Consider the following 20,072-nt stretch of genomic DNA (forward strand, 5'->3'; position numbering starts at 1 on the left):
CGTAGTAGACTTTAAAGTTATTATCTAGACATTAGTAATTGTTTTATAAAATGAACATCTCATCATTGTTTTATAAAACAAATATGTCATCATCGTTTTATAAAACAAATATCTCATCAACCCTTGGATTTGTCCATTCTAGAAGAGCATATGTTTTCTGTTATAAATATCTTAAAGGTTGGCACTCTTTAATACTTATGTAACCATACTCTTTCCTTTGTTTATTATTATACAAAATCCTGGTATACAAAAAAGACCATTAAAACAATAACATGATAATTAAAATTTTATGTTTTTTCAAGTGGATCAAAATTCTAGATAATTCACTGTCATTTTATATGTTAAGCAAAGGTAGCATTAATTACCCAAGAAATCAACATTCTGATTGTAAGACTATCTCATTCACAGTCTGCAATCCAATTCTTACATGGCGTAAGATTCATGAAAAAGAACATAAGGCCACTCCAACATAAAGCAAGACTATTTCTAAGACTAAGCTAGAGTTTGTTTTAAACCATTTTACATTGATATTTGTCACAAAAGATGTTTCAACTATGTATGACTAAATCTATAAATTTCATCACTTCTACAGAATCAATAATGTATACGAAGTGTCCTTACATAGATTAGGATAAAGTTGCAATCGTGGGATTTTTTTTAACCTCTGCTGCTATTTCAGCTGAATATTGCCTTTTCTCTCATGTGGAAACAATATGCAGGGAGCTCTAAAGGAACCAAGAATTTTCAAATGTAAGACAATGGACAAAACAGGATTTGATACGAGAAATTTACTTCATCAACAACTTTTTATCATCAGATGAGCATGAGGCAAACAGCATTTTGATGACTTACTTTACTAGAAGGTCCCAAGTCTAATACCTATTCATATAGATGTCACTGTGTGCAAGAAATAGTATCTTTACAATATTAATTATGCAGGGTTTACATGCATAAACATGAACATGGTAATTATATTGCTGAACAATTAAGGAAGAAATTCAATCTAATCTATTTATTAAAGGCCTATACTATAGAAGGAAATGTGGACCTATTTTGATAGGGTACTTTGGTAAGTCTTTGGAATAAAACAGAGCTCATGCCGTGCAAGAAACTCAAAGTCTTGTGAGTTTTATGTGCTAAGAAGGAAATAAAGGGATTTTATAAAGGATATACTCACAAGAAAAGGAACAGTGTTATTCCTTTCTAATATCATGTAGGAAAAGGTCTTGATAATGCATTAACACCACCTTTCTCAACAAATGAAGTTAACAAAGGGGATAGCAACTCTGATATTTTTAGCACATTCTAAATCGTAGTCACAGAGCTAAGCAAATAATGAATCCCAATATATTATCTCATATTTTTACATTATCAGTAGACATTATCCTGCCCATTTTATGGGTAAAAAAAAAGGAATAAAGAAACAGCTCGAGATTAAGCAGCTAGCAAATGGTGCACATTTTCACAACTATAAGCAAACTGTTCCTATCAACTGAGCTGCTTTCTGTCCCAACCTCCAGGGCATGCAGAGTAGATGCTCAGATAGGCCATCACAGTAGCATTGTAAACAGCAACAACTAGCTGTGTAATTGGAAATACTGATGATCTTTATCTACAGTTCCCAATCTTATTTTACCTTTCTCTTAGGACCTGTGGTGTTCAGTGGTGTTCAACAGCTAGCTCCTCTTGCTGTTTGTAATCAGGCCTGGGGTGCTGTACTCAAAATGAAACCCAGAGGCTTTCCTAACAATCCCCTGGCCTCAGCCCCCTGTCACTCCATAAGCATACTGGTTAAGAGTTTAACTTCTATACTCCAACATGCCTTGTAAGCACCACGTTCTCATAAAATATATTCCATGTTTTCAAAGACCAGGGTGCTCCAGATTAATTTTGAGGTAAAGAACTGTCATAAGCAATTTGTTTTCTAAAAGCCTTATCTTCATTGACAACAGGTAAAGACTGTGCTTTGTTCACATTAACACTGCAAACAATTTTTGAGTAGTTCTGTTTCATTCAGGACATGGTTTTGCAGCAGGAAGGAACAGTCCCGAAATCTCAGTGGAATGCAATAAAAGTTTATTTTTTGCTCACAGTGTAAATTCACAGGAGGACTCTGTTCATTGTAGTCACTCAGGAACCCAGGCTGATGGATGCTCCATCTTGATACATATTTCCTCAATTGGGAGGGATGGGAATAGGGGATATGGCAACGGACACATGGGCTCCTAAAGCTTCTGCCCCGAAGTGACACACACCACATTCATTCACATTCCTTTGACCCAAGATAGTCACAAGGTTAGCTTCAAGGGTCAGTGAAGTACAGTCCTACCCTGTGACCCAAATGGTGAACGTGGAATTTCAATAGATTAGTCTAAATCTTGTGCTCTTTCCATTACAAAACTGCTAACTCTGTGTTCAAGATGCAGTATTTTTTTTAAAAAGAGTTTAAAGGCAGCAGGGTGGTGGAGGGGGCAATACTTGGTGCTTGCTCAGGGTCCAGGTCACCAGGGGGAGGAGGAGGAGGAAGGGAGGGGAAAGGGTGGGGGGAGGGGAGAAGGAGGGGGGAGACTGGTTCTCAAAGTGTATTCTGTGGAACTAGCACTCTGTTCTCAACAAGGTGTCACCTCTAGAAAATGATCATGGGAACAGCAATGGTAGTCATGTAAAAACCTTTTTATCAAAAAGATGCCTGAATGTCTGCCAAAATGTTCAAGTTTATTATCCAAAGAGAGGCATGGCTGGGACACAAATAAGAGATCATGATGCAGCTGTCCTTCTGGATTTCTTTTTAATAATGTGTGACCTTTCACCCTTGAACTTCTGACCTGCATTGCCTTGGTAACCATTTCATTTTTTAATTTAATTTCATTTTTTAACTTTGGTGTACAAACTGTTACATTTCATCTTTCAAAGTGTATGTAACACACTAATTTCCTCAAACAGAGATATCCCTTTGAGTGATAAATTTGCAAAATACTGTCTTCATTTTCTGTATTAAAATTCATTTCAGTTTTTAAAATAAAGTGTAATCTATGTTTTCAGGGGGGAAAAAAGGAGCTTAAGATTATCTTTTCCCCCACTCCTAGTTCAATCTAAAATGTCAGGATGGATGACCTGAAATTACCAATACAATATAAATAGTGGAAAACAGTTACCAATACCCAACACTTCATTTCCAAGATGTTATTAAACGGGTTAAAAATCAGAAGTCACCCTGGACTACCAACTAAGACAAATTAGTATGTCTGTAAGAAATCTCATCAAAGAAAACATCTTCTTTTACCTGGTACTAGCGAGAAGCAGTGAGTCATATCCCTTTATAAGAGCTCAATTAACTTGAATTGTGTTGTCTACATCTTGACAGTCAAGAACATAGTTTATAATCTCTCTATCAAAGAAATAAAAAGATTATACATTCTGTATAGTCTATACAAAAAAGCCTATACAAAAGTCTATATGAAAAAACGACAATACAAAACTGAAAATTTTTCAGTTTTGGCCTGCTGGGGCAAGCTATCAAAAAAAAAAAAAAAAAAGCATCAAGATTAACTTTTAAAGATTTTTCAAAAGAAAGAACAAAAAGTAAACTATGCAAGAGGTATGCATAATACCAAATTAAATTTGGAATGAATGACAATAATTGTTAGATAATCTTTTCCAAAGAAATGAAAGAAAAAAGGTATTACCACATAGGTGGCAACCAAAGCCAATCTATCCTCACAAGAAAATTTAGCCTGTTTGGTGTCTGAAAATACAGTACTTAATGTAACACCATTTGAAGTCTGTCACAAATAAAATAAAAACCCAACACAAACATTCCAAATCTTCAAACAGAAATTCTGTTCCAAACGCTCTACTTTCAATGAAATGCACTAAGCCCACGGAGTCAGATGAAATCAAGCCTGAACAGAACTTCTGAATTGTCAATAGCATATTAGTTCTTTAGTACATTTGAAAAATTACAAAACACCACCAAAGAGATGCACATATTTAACACAACTCCTCTAAACAGTCAGAATGTCTCACTTAAAAAGCCTGCGGTAATACAACCTGTAATATTCTCTTTTTTGTGGGGGGCAACTGAAAATTGACAGTCATAGTCTTCCAAAATCTTTCATGTTACAAGACTGAAGCTTGGTACTATTTTTCTTTCTACACTGAGACTATAATTTACTTGCAGAATATATTTCATGCATGAGAAAATTCAGGTAAATATACTATATTTTATATACATTTAAACTAACACTAACTTGTTTTTAAAAACCATTAGACAGAGATTGTGTGTGTATGTGTGTGTACCCCTTGCCTCAAAAGACATATGACAGATAAAGAAAACCATTTTTAAACAGGCATAAGTGGAGAACTTCTTTGTCATCTATCTGGATTTGAAATTGAGCTTTACATTTGATAGCGATGCCTAATCTTTTCAGCCTCAGTTTCTTGATCTGTAAAATAGAGCTAAAAATAATATTTCTTAAAGTTCTCTTGAGGAAAATAATGCACATGAAGTGTTTAACATGGTGCCTAGCACATAGGAGGGCTCAATAAACGTTGGCTGCTGCGGATGCCACTGTCTCAATTATTCTTTTCAATAACAGATGAAATTTTCACAAAGTATCTTCATCTTCTTTTGAACTCCTATGGTGTTTAACTGTCTATTGTCTCATTTAGTACCCAGCATATGTATAAACTATTTTTTTGCTAGTATGTATCTACAAGGCACACTGATTACCACATGCTCCTCACATATGCTAAAATCACAGACATTCTTGCGCTTTACCAGTGAATGACCATATGAATGCCATAAGATGGATTTTAAAAAAATAATATATTTGGGTAAGGTAACAATTACAATAATAGAGTTAACATCTATTGAGTAATGACTATGTACTGAGGCAGGATAGTAAGAAGCTCGGAAAATTCCTTAGCAAGTGAAATGGGGAAACTGAGACAGATAAACAGCCAAGCAATTTACAGCTAGGTAATAAATCATAAGGTCTTATCTTCCCTAACCAAGGACAGTTAGGAGTAAATGGTTTACACATTCCAGACCTTGCTGGGGCAGAAGAGTCTCAGTCCTGGTCTCTTTTTGGTGACATTCTTTGAAGGTGAAATTCACAAGAGAATGACCTAGATATGCTCATTTTGATAAATTAGCATATTAAAAGACACACCTGGAAAGCTGATGAAAATTCTATTGAGATCCTCCCATGAGAATTCCCCTAAAATTCCCACCTTTAGAAAACAGATAAAAGCCCTTAAGACAAAGGACCCCGTGTGCGCTCTCTCTTGAGCATGCCTGCGCATCCCCCCACCCCCTTCTTTCATCAGACATATATCTTTGCTTACTTTTTCCTAAGCTCTAAAGGTTCCCAGGAGATGTGCAACCAGGGTAGCAGTGGGCAGCTCATCCCAGGCTAACCCCCTGAACCTGTCTCCAAAGGCCCTCCTCTTGCCTCTCTAACTGGTTTCCTAAATCTACAAGGCCCAGATGGCCCACTTCTGCCTCTGTGACTTTCTTTCTAAAGGATCAAGGCAGCCTCGCCTAGGCTCACTCCTATTGCTATGATTTTGTCGATTCTATCTTAAGTCCTTCCTTTGTTTCACTGTCCCCAGCTTTAATAAATATACTCCCAACATCACTTGGACTTGTCTCATGAAATCTTTCCTGCGTGAAGTCAAAGAACCCACACATTCCAGATCATGCTGGGGCAACCCGCCTTGGTCCCTGTCCCTTTCCTGTGACAGTACCAGGCACTGTTCTAACAAATCATTCAATTCTAGCAATAATCCTCGAACATATTATTAGCCCCATTTTTAAAACAGCAAAGAACTGAGGCAAAGGGAAGATAAGTAACTTGACTGAGATTACACAAGTCAGTAAGAGGTATTCAAGTGCAAGCAACAGACTCCAATTCCTGCATTCCTAGACCCCAGATGAGACCAGACCTTTGTAAAGGCTTATAAACTACCTGAAAGAGTTTATCATTGAATGGCTTTAAAGTGGAAGTGCAAAACTGGAACGCTGTCTGGTTACAGTTGGGAAATGAACTGCACACAAGAGACAGTAGATGTGTGGAGACCTATGAGAAGGTAGTGGTGGTAACCAGGGCAGGGGCAGCCTTGATTATGGAGTACAGCCCCAATAGTGACCATGAACACAGTCTCAGAGCTTTAAGATACAGTAAGGAGGTAAAGTAGACAATTCTTGATGACTGAATATTCAGGTCATTGAGAAGGAGAAGTTTGGTCCGATGGCCAAATTTCCAACTAGGACCAACTGGGTAAATGGCAATTCCATTCACTAAAATGGATCCTCAAAGAAAAGTAGTTTGAGGTAGACGGTATTAGGAGAAGTGCTGAGGCAGAGAAAATAAGTTTGATTTTGGACAAGTTTATTTCAAGGGACAGTGAGATAAGTAAGTATGCAGCTTAGTATATAGATCTGAAGTTCAGGAGAGACCTGAGTTACAGATAGAGACTAGAGGGCCATCGGTATGTAAATGGTAATTGAAGCCATATATAACTGACAGAGAATATGAAGCGTAAGAGAAGCCAAATCCTAGAAAAGAATACTGAATGTATGATTGCATTTAGACAAATACCTGTTTCTCACCAGTGTGTTGTTAGCTCTTCCCACAAGAATTTGAAGCTTCTTTCACTTAAGCTGCATACCCAGAAATCTGACTTGCTGCACTATTTCCTATAGAAAAGTGTTACAAATATGTGCGAGTATAAACAGGTTCTACCTAGGGTAGCATTAGCACTTCTTAAATTACTTTACACTTTGAATAAGACTGGGCACTGAAAGAATGTTTTGCCCAAAATGTGGCCTGTGTAATTATTCAGATCTTGCAGATGACCACTTACAGAGAACACATAACTGACAGGTGAAAAAAATGAGAAGACAATGCTGAAAAGAAGAAATATACTGAATTTAAACGAAAAGTTCAACAGCCAAAAACAGGGGATCTAGTTAGATTTGTGGGGTTAGAAACAGGGCAAGAGGTCAAGATCTGGAGTAGATCTGGATGTTATTAACCAGTAAAAATGGTTAAATCCAAAGGAATTACGTTTTGAACACTTTTAGACAAAACAGAACCTTATACAAACAAGGTAGATGTGACCAGCCTAATATCTATTTAATTCATGTATGAAACAAAAAGAAGCAATATTTGACTACTGGAGTGAGATTAAGCAGAGGAGAATTAGAACTTAAATTCAGTAAGCTGAAAAAGGAGACTTGTGAGAAGATAATGTTTTAGACACACAATAAAATTCTAATCAATCTCTTTTATGACAACAGCAATATTCCAATTTCTGCTTTATGTCAAAAGTTTCACATTTCAATTGTAGCTTATTCTTACTGTGGCAAATCTGACAGAAAAAAATAAGAAATAAAACCTATATTCTACAACATAGTTTCAGACTTATAAAATTTCAAGTAGTTCGTAGCTTTAAAAATTATAATCTCATTTTAGAAATCTCTTTGGAAATCTATCTAGTCAATTACTTTTCAACAAAATGAACGTTAGTAGTAAAAATAAAATAATGTCCTCAAAGGTAATAAATATAGAACGAAGTTTAAGGCATTTCTAATTTCCTAGAAGAAATTCTTATACCTTAAATTTGGGAGATTGCATTTAAATGACAATTGGCTTTATCCAGTGAGCTTAATGCTGGAACTACATTGCTTAAATTAAAACAATTAAAATCCTTAATATGTACAAACTGCTGTTCAAATAAATCTTCAGTACTTATGTTTCCATTGCATAAAGAAAACTGATCAATTCATGATAAAATATCAGAAATGATTATAAATATAGGCTAATATAAAGTGTCTTCCTCTTAAGACATTATCAATAATGCATAAGGAAGTAGTAATAAATTCAATTCTGTTCTAAAATGCCACACATTTCTCACACTTAAAATGGCGCGATGGACCCCTGGCTGGGTGGCTCAGTTGGTTGGAGCATCATCCCACACACCAAAAGGTGGCGGGTTCGATTCCCGTCAGGGAACACACCCAGGTGGCAAGTTTGATCCCTGCGCGGGGTGTGTATGGGAGGCAACCAAGTGATGTTTCTCTCTCACATGGATGTGTTGTTGGGTTTTTTTTTCTCTCTCCTTTCTTCTCTCTCTAAAATCAATTTTAAAAAACATATCCTTGGGAGGATTAAAGAATAAAATGGCATGATGAATATTTAATGTTAAATGCCATAGTGCACTATGTGTTACTTCCTTGACGTATATTTAAGCAAAAAAGCAGAAAAGAAACAAAAACGCTGGAAAAGAAACAGGGTAGAGAAGGGAGGAGAGGAAGAGAGGGAAAGAGACTATGACCCAGGGCAGAAAGCGTAGCCATCGAACTACAGTGCAGCTTTCATTCCTCCCTTCTGGTTTAAAATCCAAAGATTTCTAATGGCAATAATCAGAAATATTTATTATTTCAACAAAAAGATTAATAATCCCATGTGATGGTATTTCTGATATAGTTAAAACTATTTCATATACAAAATCCAAAATATGCATTATGAATATTTTGACCAAACTTCTATCTTCCTTAATTCCTAGATATTTCTATTTCATTTCATCTCTCCTCAAAAAAGGCTTTCCATAACATTGAAGTATTTAAAAGTACAAAAATAATACTGAAACTTTTGCCATGTTCCTCACTTACATTTCAAAATATTCAACTGCTTTGAAATAATTTATATTGTATTTTAAAGTAAGTTATTCAAAATTCTACTACCTTGGCCCCTAATTGCTGTATGAGCTATGATAAGTCAAAATTCCTCACAGACCCCATTTCCTCACCAGAAAAGTGACAATGCTCTATCACACAATCTCTAATTTGCTTCCTACTCTAAAACTCTATGATCCTATGAAACATTAAGTATTGGTATTATTCACTTTAAAGGAAGTACTTTGTTTTGGAATTTTGCAACATATGAAATTAACTTAAAATACCAAAATCAGCATAGAGTTCAGTTATTTTTAGGCTAGTCTAAATAAGCATCAAGATATATGTCAAATATATAAAGTGGCTCCTACAGTACAAGGATGACTTTGAAGTTTGGCTTTATAACAGTAAACAACAACAACAACAAAAAAGGTAGGAGCCAAATCTTGAAAGCTTTAAGTCATGGAAGAAATCCTAAAAGAATCAAAAAAAGGACAGTGATGATGATATTACAGAGACCAAAGACATAGAATCAAATGTTAGTAAATATTTTTTAAATGTGCTGTTTGCAATAAAAATTACCTGATCCAATCTCTATGTTAGAGACTATATACATTAGACACATTTATCTTAGCTTCCCTACTTTCTCTCTGTAAGACATTTTAATATTTACACTGATTGCTCAAAGATAAAAACACCACACCCAAATATGACCACATACATGTCTATTCACACCAGCTGAGTAATATGCCTGCCAAGAGTCAGCTGTTTCTCTCCAAATGTGTTTATATCATTTGTTTTCATTAACATAATTATGTGACTGACCTACATATTACATAAACCAAAAAGAAATAAAGTTTGTTTCCATGAAAACCGAGTTGAATGTTTGGAAGACAAAAGCTAATAAATATGGCTTATACAACAAAAACAACTCTGAACTACATCTAGGTAATTCATACTCCAATAAAATGCTTTGGTAAATGAGCAGATATTTATGTGTGCAAGGTTCAAAGTACGTAAGATATGCCTATATTGATATTTGGAGATGATATTAATGAAAACAAATCTCAAACCACTGCCACGAGGACAGCTTTCCCTGCACAGCTTCTGTCCTCTCAGCTTGGTTCTCAGCATGAATACAGTGAAACAGACCTGCCCTAACTGCCCACAGACCTGCAGTATGACCCAGAGCTGGCCCAGCCAACTTGCTTATTATATGCCACTAAGATCTTGTGGTGGTTGTTTATACAATAGCTGGTTCAAACAACAGTGTAACAGCATGTAAAGAGCTCCTACAAATCAGCGCAATAAATTAAAAAAATAAGCAATGGGTAAAAGATATGAAATCAAGTGGCTAATCAGTAATAATCATAAAATTCTGAGGACTCAAGTAGTTTCAACAAGGTTGGCTAGCTATAATAAATCATCCTACGGGTTTCATACCAGAAGAAGTTGCTGGTGTTCATAAAAGGTGAGGTGAGGACAGTCTTATCTTTTGTAAGAATCCTTGAAAATATCTTAAAATGACACCCTGTGAGAAGTTTATCCAAAATATTAGAATTTGGAATTACCCAATTCAAAAACCATTTTTTAACATTCAGGCAAGAAACAGAAGTTAAGATAGCAATTGTGCTTCCAATATTATAGTTGATGTTTCTGTGATAGAAATAATCAAATCTCATAAGCTCAACTGCTTTCCATCATCTGACTTTGAATATCATTCTTGTTCTAAGGAACTCAAAACCATGAGAAGTCCAAACTCCATTTCCATGAAAAATCACTTAGGAAAGCATTCCAGGGCAGCCTGGACTCAGAGGTCCTGGGTTGTCATAAGCAACTTACTCTCTAAGACCTGGGATTCCAAAGCTATGTTCACCCCTCCTTTCATTTTGCATTTCAGGATGACAAGAACATGACATCATCAAGGTCCCACCAGTACAAAGCGGCTTTGTGACTGACAGGAGAATATAAAAAAGGGAGGAGACCCACTTTTCCTTTCTCTAGGGAAGACTCTGGCTGAAATTTTAGAACTTAAAAGCTTCTCCTATTTCGACCAGCTCACCTTGCAGGTAAACACCTTCCTGGTTCAGTGACTCAGTCACACGATAATAGTGGAAAAATATTATTTTACTGTGGCTTTCAGCTCAGCACAGCTGTGATGTACTTGCTCTCTCAGTAAGCCCTGTCACTAAACCTACACAGCATCAAAAATATGCCTATATACATGGATATTTTATTTGAACTTTTAAAGATACAGATTGGAATAAATCCAAACAGTTCCAAATTTTGCTACCTATGATATTGTGAAAAATGTCTAGAATAGATCATGCAAGAAGAAAAATACATGACATATCATATAAATATTAATGCAATTTCCTTCTATGCCCTTCTACTCATTTCAATAATTTTCTACTGCAAGGAAAGTGATTTTAAAACACTTCCCCCAAAATAAAAATAAAATACAGTAAAATTCTTCTTCAAAAAAAATCAATGTCAATACATAATCAAATATAATTTATGAAATATATACTTAAAATTTAATCAAGTTATGAAGCAATACTTTATATTTCCAAAGACTGCAAATTTAATTTCCATTCAAACTAAATAGGAACGTATTAGCAATGGACTTCACAGATAAAGTGCATTCTTGTGATCAGTTTTTAAATGGTCATCTGTGACTTTTCATCTTGACCATCAGAAATGCATCAGACTTACATTTGAGTATATATTCCCTAAAAGCCTAAATCTTTCATATAAATAAATTTATTTTGATTCTTCAATCTAGTTTTCCTTCAATTAATAAATACCTTTGATATTGTACCATATCTGCACATATTTCTGACATTACTCTTTGTTGGCAAGCCTACAAATCTTTTTTTTAAACTGTACTTTTCAAAAGTCACTACCAAGTAAAAAAAAAATCTTAACTTATAAGTACAAAAAAATCTTCATTCTTACTAAGACAATGTTGTAATAACAACAATCTCATATATATTTGTGACTTCTATTATTTCCCTTCTAATTCTAAAATGTAGTGTTTCAGAACTAAGAGTATGCATATTTTAAACCGAAGTTCTGACAGTCTGGAGAGAGAGGGGACAAGCCCTGCAGGGCACTTGCATATTCTCCATTCTGTCATTCTCCAATGGAAGACTTCTCCTTCAAAGTCACCTGAGAAAAACAAGTTTCCTGATGTTCTCTTTCAATGTGTGCCAAGGTCCCCACAAAAACAGTAACATCCCTAAGATGTGGCAACCAGAGGGATGTTGAATGGTAGTAACACAAGAAACACCGTGCCACTGTGCAGCAAAGATGTTCCCACATCAGATTTTTCTATAAGAGCTTATGAGATAAAATTCACATACTACAGAACTCACTATTTAAAGTAGTTTTTAGAATATTCACTGGCTTGTATAGCCATCACAAGTACTTTTAAAGAACATTCTCATCAGTATTATCAAAATAACCCTAAGTGAAATAAGCAAGTTAAAGACAAGTACCTTATAATTTCACTCATATGTGGAATTTAATCAACAAACCGAACTACCAAGCAAAATACAGACTCACAGATAGAAAGTAGGCTTGGGGGGGAGGGGGGATTGAGAAAAAAAGAGAGAACTCATGGTCATGGGCAAAAATGTGCTGACAGCAGAGCACTGGGGATGGGTGGAAGAGGGCATAGAGGGATAAATGGTAACGAAAAAAATAAAGTAAATAAATTTTTAAAAGATTAAAAAACAACAACAACCCATACCCATTAGTAGTCACTCCCCAATTCCCCAACCCCACCCCAGTCCCCTTGCCAAAGGCAACACAAATCTAATTTCTATTTCTATGGATTTGCTAATTATTCTGGACACTTCATATAAATGGAATCATACAGTATGTGATCTTCACAGCTCATATTTAAATAATAAAAACAGCTCACATTTACTGTCTACAATGTAGTAGTCATTTAATATACACAGTAACCCCACGCGGTAAGTACTATTATCATCCCCACTTGAAGATGAGAAACTCAAGGCACAGAGAGGCTCAAAAACTCACACAAAATCACAAAACAAGTTGGATGGAATGAGGATCTGAACTACACAGTCTGGTTCCAAAGTTCATGCTCTTAGTGAACTCTGCTACATAACAGTGTCCCTTGATTACCTCTAAGAGAACTCAAGCAGTAGAAAATAAACAAAGAGAAAGGCTTAGAAAAAAACAGTGAAGTACAGCATTCCTCATAGCTGCTGAAGTAAGGAATTAAACTTAACTGCTTCAAATTTGGACATCTGCATCAGCAAAGTCTAGTCTAAGAACTTTCTGTGATTAGTAATAATGCTCCTTAAACGAGAAGCAGATATTTTAGCACAGAGGAGGATTCCCAGAACATGGAAGAATGGGTGCTCGGAAACACCCGATTAGTCACGTACACATTGTTCCAAGTTGTTACCAGTTTCTTAGTGAAGAACTGAAGGCTGGTAGCAGAATCCTTTCTATGACTTCTAATAATGTGCTGTGTGTGCAGAGGGATATGGGTGCAAGTGTGCGTGTGTGCACATTCAATAAGAGGCGCGTTTCGGGCTGTCCGTGTTGGGCTGCCTGCTTCCCGCTTCATGGTGCTTCTTACTTACTAATCACAGGAAGCTCTTAGTCTCTCCTAACGCAGATGTGCCAAGAAAAGGCATTTTATCATGCAGTCTACATGATATGATCTCACTTGATTTCATATAAATAGGTTGTGGAAGGAGAGAAGGAAGACATGAAAGGAGGAGGGAGAAAACAAGCAGAGAAGGAAGAGAAAGGAGAAGAGGGAGGGAGGGAGAGAGGGCAGGCAGGGGGAAGCAGACAGACAGACAGACGGACAAATGACCTTAGCAGGTGGCCAACAAGAATATAAACCAAGGTGGAAGCTGTTCATCTCTAAAAGGAGAGATTATGGGTGTTAATGATGATGATGATGATGATAGTGATTTTGTTTAGCAGTATTTTTCTACAATGAGCAAAAAATATGTTTTTACCCAAAAAATCACTTTAATATAATCTTAATTTGAGGCCATCCATCCTCTAATGGCTGTTTTTCTAATTTACAAGGCATCATGTCCCATTATAAAGTAAGTTTTATCATTCTTTTATATTCATCATAAATTCCCAAATTAAAAAATCTCTCTAGGCATTATATCATAACTAAATAAAGCCAAAAGGTGATTCTTGACAGTATCTGCAACCACTTCATCATCTTTTCATAGCTACACATCTTCTAACTACTATAGTTATTATTTATAAATTATACTCAACTCCAAATAATTTTAATCTCATGTTTTCAAAAACAGGTTATATTTGTATCTCACGCCTGAATGGGATTGGAGTAAGTTACAATCCCGACTGAGGGGCTGGGTGTGTAAGTCTGTATGGTTGAAATCTGTTCTTGGCTAATCTAATCTAATAATAATATTTAGCATAAGTAGTATTGGGTTAGGAATGAACCAAAAATTTAATTCAAAGAAGTTTATAATTTCAGACTTAATTTAAAAGACCCTCATTAAAAGACTTTTCTTTGGGAAGCTATGTTATGATAGGGATCCTATATCTCTAATCACCATGGAGCTGACAAATGAACCTTAGAATGCCCAACCTGGAGTTTTAAAATTTAAGATTAAAATACATTTGTATTTTGCTTAAATTTTGTTTTTTGTTATGTGATATCAACCACATTTTGACAAATAAAATATAACTTTCCTTTAAGAAAAAGGAAGTTTATATGAAGACAGTAGTTGGACTACACCTTGGGGTAGCAAGCAGGTGTTCAGGTCAATTATTTTTCTAAACACCTGAAATATTAACGAATTTCACTGGAAAGTTGAAAAGCCCTTCACAGTTATCACAGTCAGTTCAAGCTATTATAACAAAATACCAGAGACTGGGTGGCTTATATACAATAGAAGTTTACTTCTCATAGTTCTAGAGGCTGAGAAGTCCAAGATCAAGGCACCAGACAGCAGATTTGGTGTCTGGTGAGCACCCACTTGATGGCGGTCTTCTCACTGTAAACTTATGTGGCAGAAGGGGCAAGGGAGCTCGCCCAAGCCTCTTTTAAAGGGCACTGATACCATTCATTAGGGCTCTGCCTCATGATCTAATCACCTCCCAAAAGCTCCACCATCTAGTAGTATCACCTTGGAAGTTAGGATTTCAATCCCAATGTTTGGGGGAACACAAACATTCAGACTATCGAACAAGTTTTATAATTTACCAAACAGATAATATACCAGCAAATTCTGGGAAAATATTGCCCTTATAGTACACTGAATATATACAAAAATAAATGTAGATTCTTTAAATACAAAGAGCCACTCAAGTCAAACATAACTGAATTTAAATGTTTTAAATTGAGTATCATTCATTCAAACACTTACTGGGTACTCTTTTACCCTAAACTCCCTCTAGTAATAATCACCAATGCTAAAAAAAATATTACTCCACTGCTTCTAGCAATTGTTTCCTCCTCTTTACCATTGCTCCCTCCCCTAAGGCAAGAGGTGAAAGAGTCAACTGCATATAATCAGGGTCAAGTTGATGGCAGCTACTGGCTATGAAAAGATGACAAAAAAGATACTTTTTAAGAATCACCTTTGGTTTTATTTAATTGAGTCATTTAATATTCATTCTACTTCCTCATTTCACATTTCTTTTTTTTTTTTACATAATTGGCAAATATAATTACATACATTTACAGTGTACAATATGTCACATTTATTTCTTAATCTACTATCCCAATTCAACCACATAAATTTCTCTAGCAGGTTACCACCGACCATCAGATTGTTGGAGCAAATGAGCACATTTTAACACTTACCTTACTGGATAATATGGATTATTATCTTTAGCATAGCCGCTAAAGATAATGTCCTCACTCCTGAAATTCTCTATTTTTTTTTTAAACGTTTTTATTGATTTTAGAGAGAGAGGAAAGGAAAAGGGGAGAGAGAAAGAAACATCGATGAGAAACATTGACTGGCTGCCTCCTGCACACCCCCTACTGGAGAACAAGCCCACAACCAGGGCATGTGCCCTCACCTGAAATCAAACCGGTAACCTCCTGGTGCATGGGTGGATGCTCAACCAGTGAGCAGCACGGGCCAGGCTGAAATTCTCTATTTAATTAACTATTTTCTAGTTCAAAAAGAGCAATCACTGCTTCTAACTCTGCTTTTTCTAAGGTAGCAATCACAGTCACTCACATGTATTACTTCAGTACTTTCTCACACTGCTGGATGTTACCCATTAGTGGGTCAAAGCAGCTTTTTAAATAAATAAAGTAAATTAGAATAGAAAATATCCAAATGTATTACATGTAGTATGACTCTGGGAAATGTGCGTGTGTGTTCACAATTCTTATTTTATGTCACATCCAAAAAAATCTGAAAGACACTGAGTCTTATTTAATCCCCCAAGCCCACTTATTAGGTCCACATAATAATGAGGAAACTGATATATCAGAAGTTATGTAATTTGTCCACAGTCAAGCAGCGAGATTTAACAGCCAAGAAAAGCCTCTGTTCTATCTCCTAAACTCCAAATAACCAACTGATATCTATATATTTCTATATGAATGTCTAAAAGCACCTCAGTCTCAGTATTTGCAAAATCTGTACTCAGTTTCCACACATTTTCTAACCTGCTCAGCTTCCAGTATTTTGCTCTTCCACATCCAAGCAACAATCTTCGTATCTTAGATAAATGTACTCTTCGCCATGTCACTACCATAAGTCTCAGTCACGTCCTCACCATTTCTATCCTGGATAACTACTACAGTACCCTCCTAGTACCTGTCATTATGACCCCTCCTAAACCCCCAATTCACTCTCTACATTGCTGAAAGTAATTTCTTCAAAATAAAAATCTATTTATGGCAAACTCTCCTAATCCTAAAGTAAAACTTTTAAACTCTGACTGCCATATATAACTTCCTAGACTAGATTTTTGTGTATGTCTAGGAAATCCTTTAAGAAATAGAACCTAATTAATATTTAAAAGACTTTCACTAAAATCAGAAAATGGTTGAAAGATCCAGATCAAAAGTTCTTATTGACTTGCTTTTAAAGTTATTTCAAAGATACTAAATTAAATTTATGTAAAAAGATTCTAGGACAATCACAAATGTTTTTCACTCAATACCTGGAGGTTTTCAGCCCATAAATAGTGTGGTTTTCTTTTTTTAAAATATATCTTTAGTGACTTCAGAGAGAGGAAAGGAGAGGGAAAGAGAGAGAGAGACAGAAACATCAATGATGAGAGAGTCATTGATCGGCCGCCTCCCACACGCCCCGGACCGGGGATCGAGCCCTCAACCCGGGCATGTGCCCTGACTGGGAATCGAACCCCGATCGCCTGGATCCTAGGTCGACACTCAACCACTAAGCCACGCCCGGCCAGGCTAGTGTGGTTTTCTTAAATACAAGCATTACATCTTTTTTTTTTTTTTTTTGTAGTAAAAAGGTTTTATTAAAGATTGATACGTATTTTGTTTTCACAAGAAGTCTGTTACTGCTTTCATTCAGCCCTTGACGATCCAAACATTACATCTTTATCTTGAGACTAATGAAATGCTTTATCATGTGTGCCTTTCCAGAGAGCTGACTATAATTTATTAAATGGAAGGCACATCACTATTGTTTCTGTCTGTTTAAAACAAAATAAACTTTAATTTGCACTGGTTTCTAACTAAAAATGCAATGCTTTTCATCAGTGTTTACATCAGACTGAGATATGTCTGTGTGAATCAAAGTCTGTAGATTATGTGTTATGACAGTAAGTCTGAGCCTTTTGTTCTACATGTTTAAACGAACTGTTGCATTTGCTGCTGCTCTTGCAAAGGCAGGTGGGATCTCTAGCTGGGTACTCACTAGAATGGGATCAATGTTGTCATAATATACTTTACAATACCACTGATTTTAAATTAAATTATTTAAAGAAAAATGAAGCTGAATTATTTCATTTTTAAAATATTAGTGTTCTCCAGACACAGAAACCTAATGTTGAAAATAAAACTTCTAATGTTTAAAAGCATTGCATGTTTCATTATTTTTCATGATCAAGATTAAGCATAATAGTTTCAGGATGGTGTCTGTGGTGCTGCTGAGTCTTTCCTTTGCTTCTCAATTAAAACAGAAAAAAGCCAGTGGTTCAAAAGAAACTAATTTTTCTCCACAAGACTGTTGGGAAGATCCTAGTGAAGCCTGAATCAACGACTATGATGAATTCTTTGGCTTGAGAAAATGTAAGTTGCTTTACCCATAAATACACATTTGGAAGTAAAGACATGTTTTAAAGGGGTGCATGAGACAAAATATCAAGTTTTCAACTATGACTTCTGCTTGGCCTGAACTGAGAGTGACAGACAATGCTCTACGGTGAAGCTATGATACTAACATACAAGGTGATAAATGATTGAACAAAGGAGTCACAGCAATTAAGAAGTATGCTCACTAGAGTTATAATACAGAGAGCTTCTGTTTCTCTAAACATCTCCAAAATACTGTAGTGTGTTGGTACCAACAGACAGCCTGATGGCTGGGTGGCCAGCTTGTTAAGAACTAGAACAAAACTAGAACTCTCTCTTCACAAATTACCTTTATTCAACCCAGGCCTCTAAAGTGTTCCCAGGATCCCACTGGACTGTAAGCCTTCTTTCTGGTATACAGATTGAAAATCGAGATCACCATGTATGAGATAATGTATGTGAAAATAACTATACCTGTAAAAAAAACTACTAAAAAGCTGTGCAAAAGTATGGCACTTTCTCTACACATTTTAATAACCACAACTGCAATACTAAAAACATTGTATTGCTTAAGTAAATTCATACAATAAATACTTATGGAACTACTTCCTCAAGCTTTTCTTTTACAAAAAATTGGCACATTTTCTCTTTATTGAAAGGGGGCCTCATTTCCCTTTTCCCCCCATTTATGGGTTAGGATAAAAACACACGCTGGCTCATTTCTAACATAAAATATTTCCCTTATTCTCTTCTCAAAAGAGATTACCATAAATGGAGTCCTGGGGACAATATCATCTGACATTTACTTATCTAATTTTATGTAATTGGAACTAAAATAACTGTTAATAAATGGAATAAATATGTCCTCAAATATCTAGATTTACAATAAAATTAAATCTTAAGCATAAAATATTCTAATGCAATTGGATTTGCTCACTGCTATATACAATATTGATTTTTTCATTTCAAACACATGCTCGAGTTCAAACAAACATGTAACACTGTTTTGTTTGGTTGAGTACTTTATAAATAGTTTTCCTTTACCATTTACCAAACCTCTTTTGCTGAGTTATTCAAACTAACTTCTGCCAAGAACACTAGGAATTTGGTGATAGTGCTTCTTTTAGGAGAAAAACAACCCCTTTCCTCAGAAAACTGAAAATGTTTATCTTGGCACTAAAACTTTATATTGAGCCTTCTGGAAAGTATTTTAAATTGTTGTTTTTAACCTAGACTTTGTGACTGAAACAGGAAAAGGTTCCGTAGCTCTGCACCAAAATACATATTTATAGGGTTGATTTTCTTTCTACACCAAAAATACTAGGTTGATGGCAGCAGTTTTCAAAGACCCATGCTAAAAATTGAGCATTATCACTACATTCAACACACAACTTATTTTTTAAACCTCAAAAACTTTTGGTGACTAAGAAATGCTAAATGTTGATCAAATATGCTGTCTTTAGGTGCCATTTCAGACAGGATTGCTTCATTTCATTACCTGTTCTGTTAGAAATTTTAACAAAGAGAAAACTTGCTTGATATTGTACTTCCTCTTGTGTATATCAATAAAAGACATGTTTTTAAGTTTTAATCTTTTTTACATTTTCCCTGCTAGGTATGCTTTATCTTCAGACTAGACAGAACATAAAGATAAACCACACAAGCTTTTTGCAATATTGTCCTAATAATGTGTCTCTATACAATTATGAAGTTTTGGGAAATTGATAAAAATGAAATAGTAATTGTCCTTAACTCCTTTATCTCACCCTTAAATTACTAAAATATGAGACCAAAGAAATTGTACGGAATGTATGAAGCTATATTAAAATGGTAGGTCAAACAATTTCACCAAGACCACTAGGTAGCTGCAATGATATTTCAGTCACTAATAGCTACCACAAAATACTATATATCCCATTACCAATCATTTGCAGATCAAGTTGAAACTTTATTTTTTTCTCCTTCTAATAGCCTGGCTGTCCCTTTACAAAAGTAATAACAGCAACAAATCATTTTATATTTGCATATAACATTTTTATAAAGTCAAAATAAGTTAAAATTATAACATTGTGTTTATCAAATATTTATTTAGGATGTTTTGGCAGGAAATTAGTTGGT

General features: G+C 35.4%; 1 protein-coding gene across 2 annotated transcripts in view; it reads right to left on the reverse strand.

Moving 5' to 3' along the window:
* Positions 1-20,072, reverse strand: part of TMEM135 (transmembrane protein 135) — a 198,456-nt gene that overhangs the window by 55,833 nt on the left and 122,551 nt on the right. The gene's annotated exons all lie outside the window — the stretch shown is intronic.

This window comes from Miniopterus natalensis, chromosome 11 (genome assembly GCF_054644295.1).
Source record: "Miniopterus natalensis isolate mMinNat1 chromosome 11, mMinNat1.hap1, whole genome shotgun sequence".
Taxonomy (NCBI): domain Eukaryota; kingdom Metazoa; phylum Chordata; class Mammalia; order Chiroptera; family Miniopteridae; genus Miniopterus; species Miniopterus natalensis.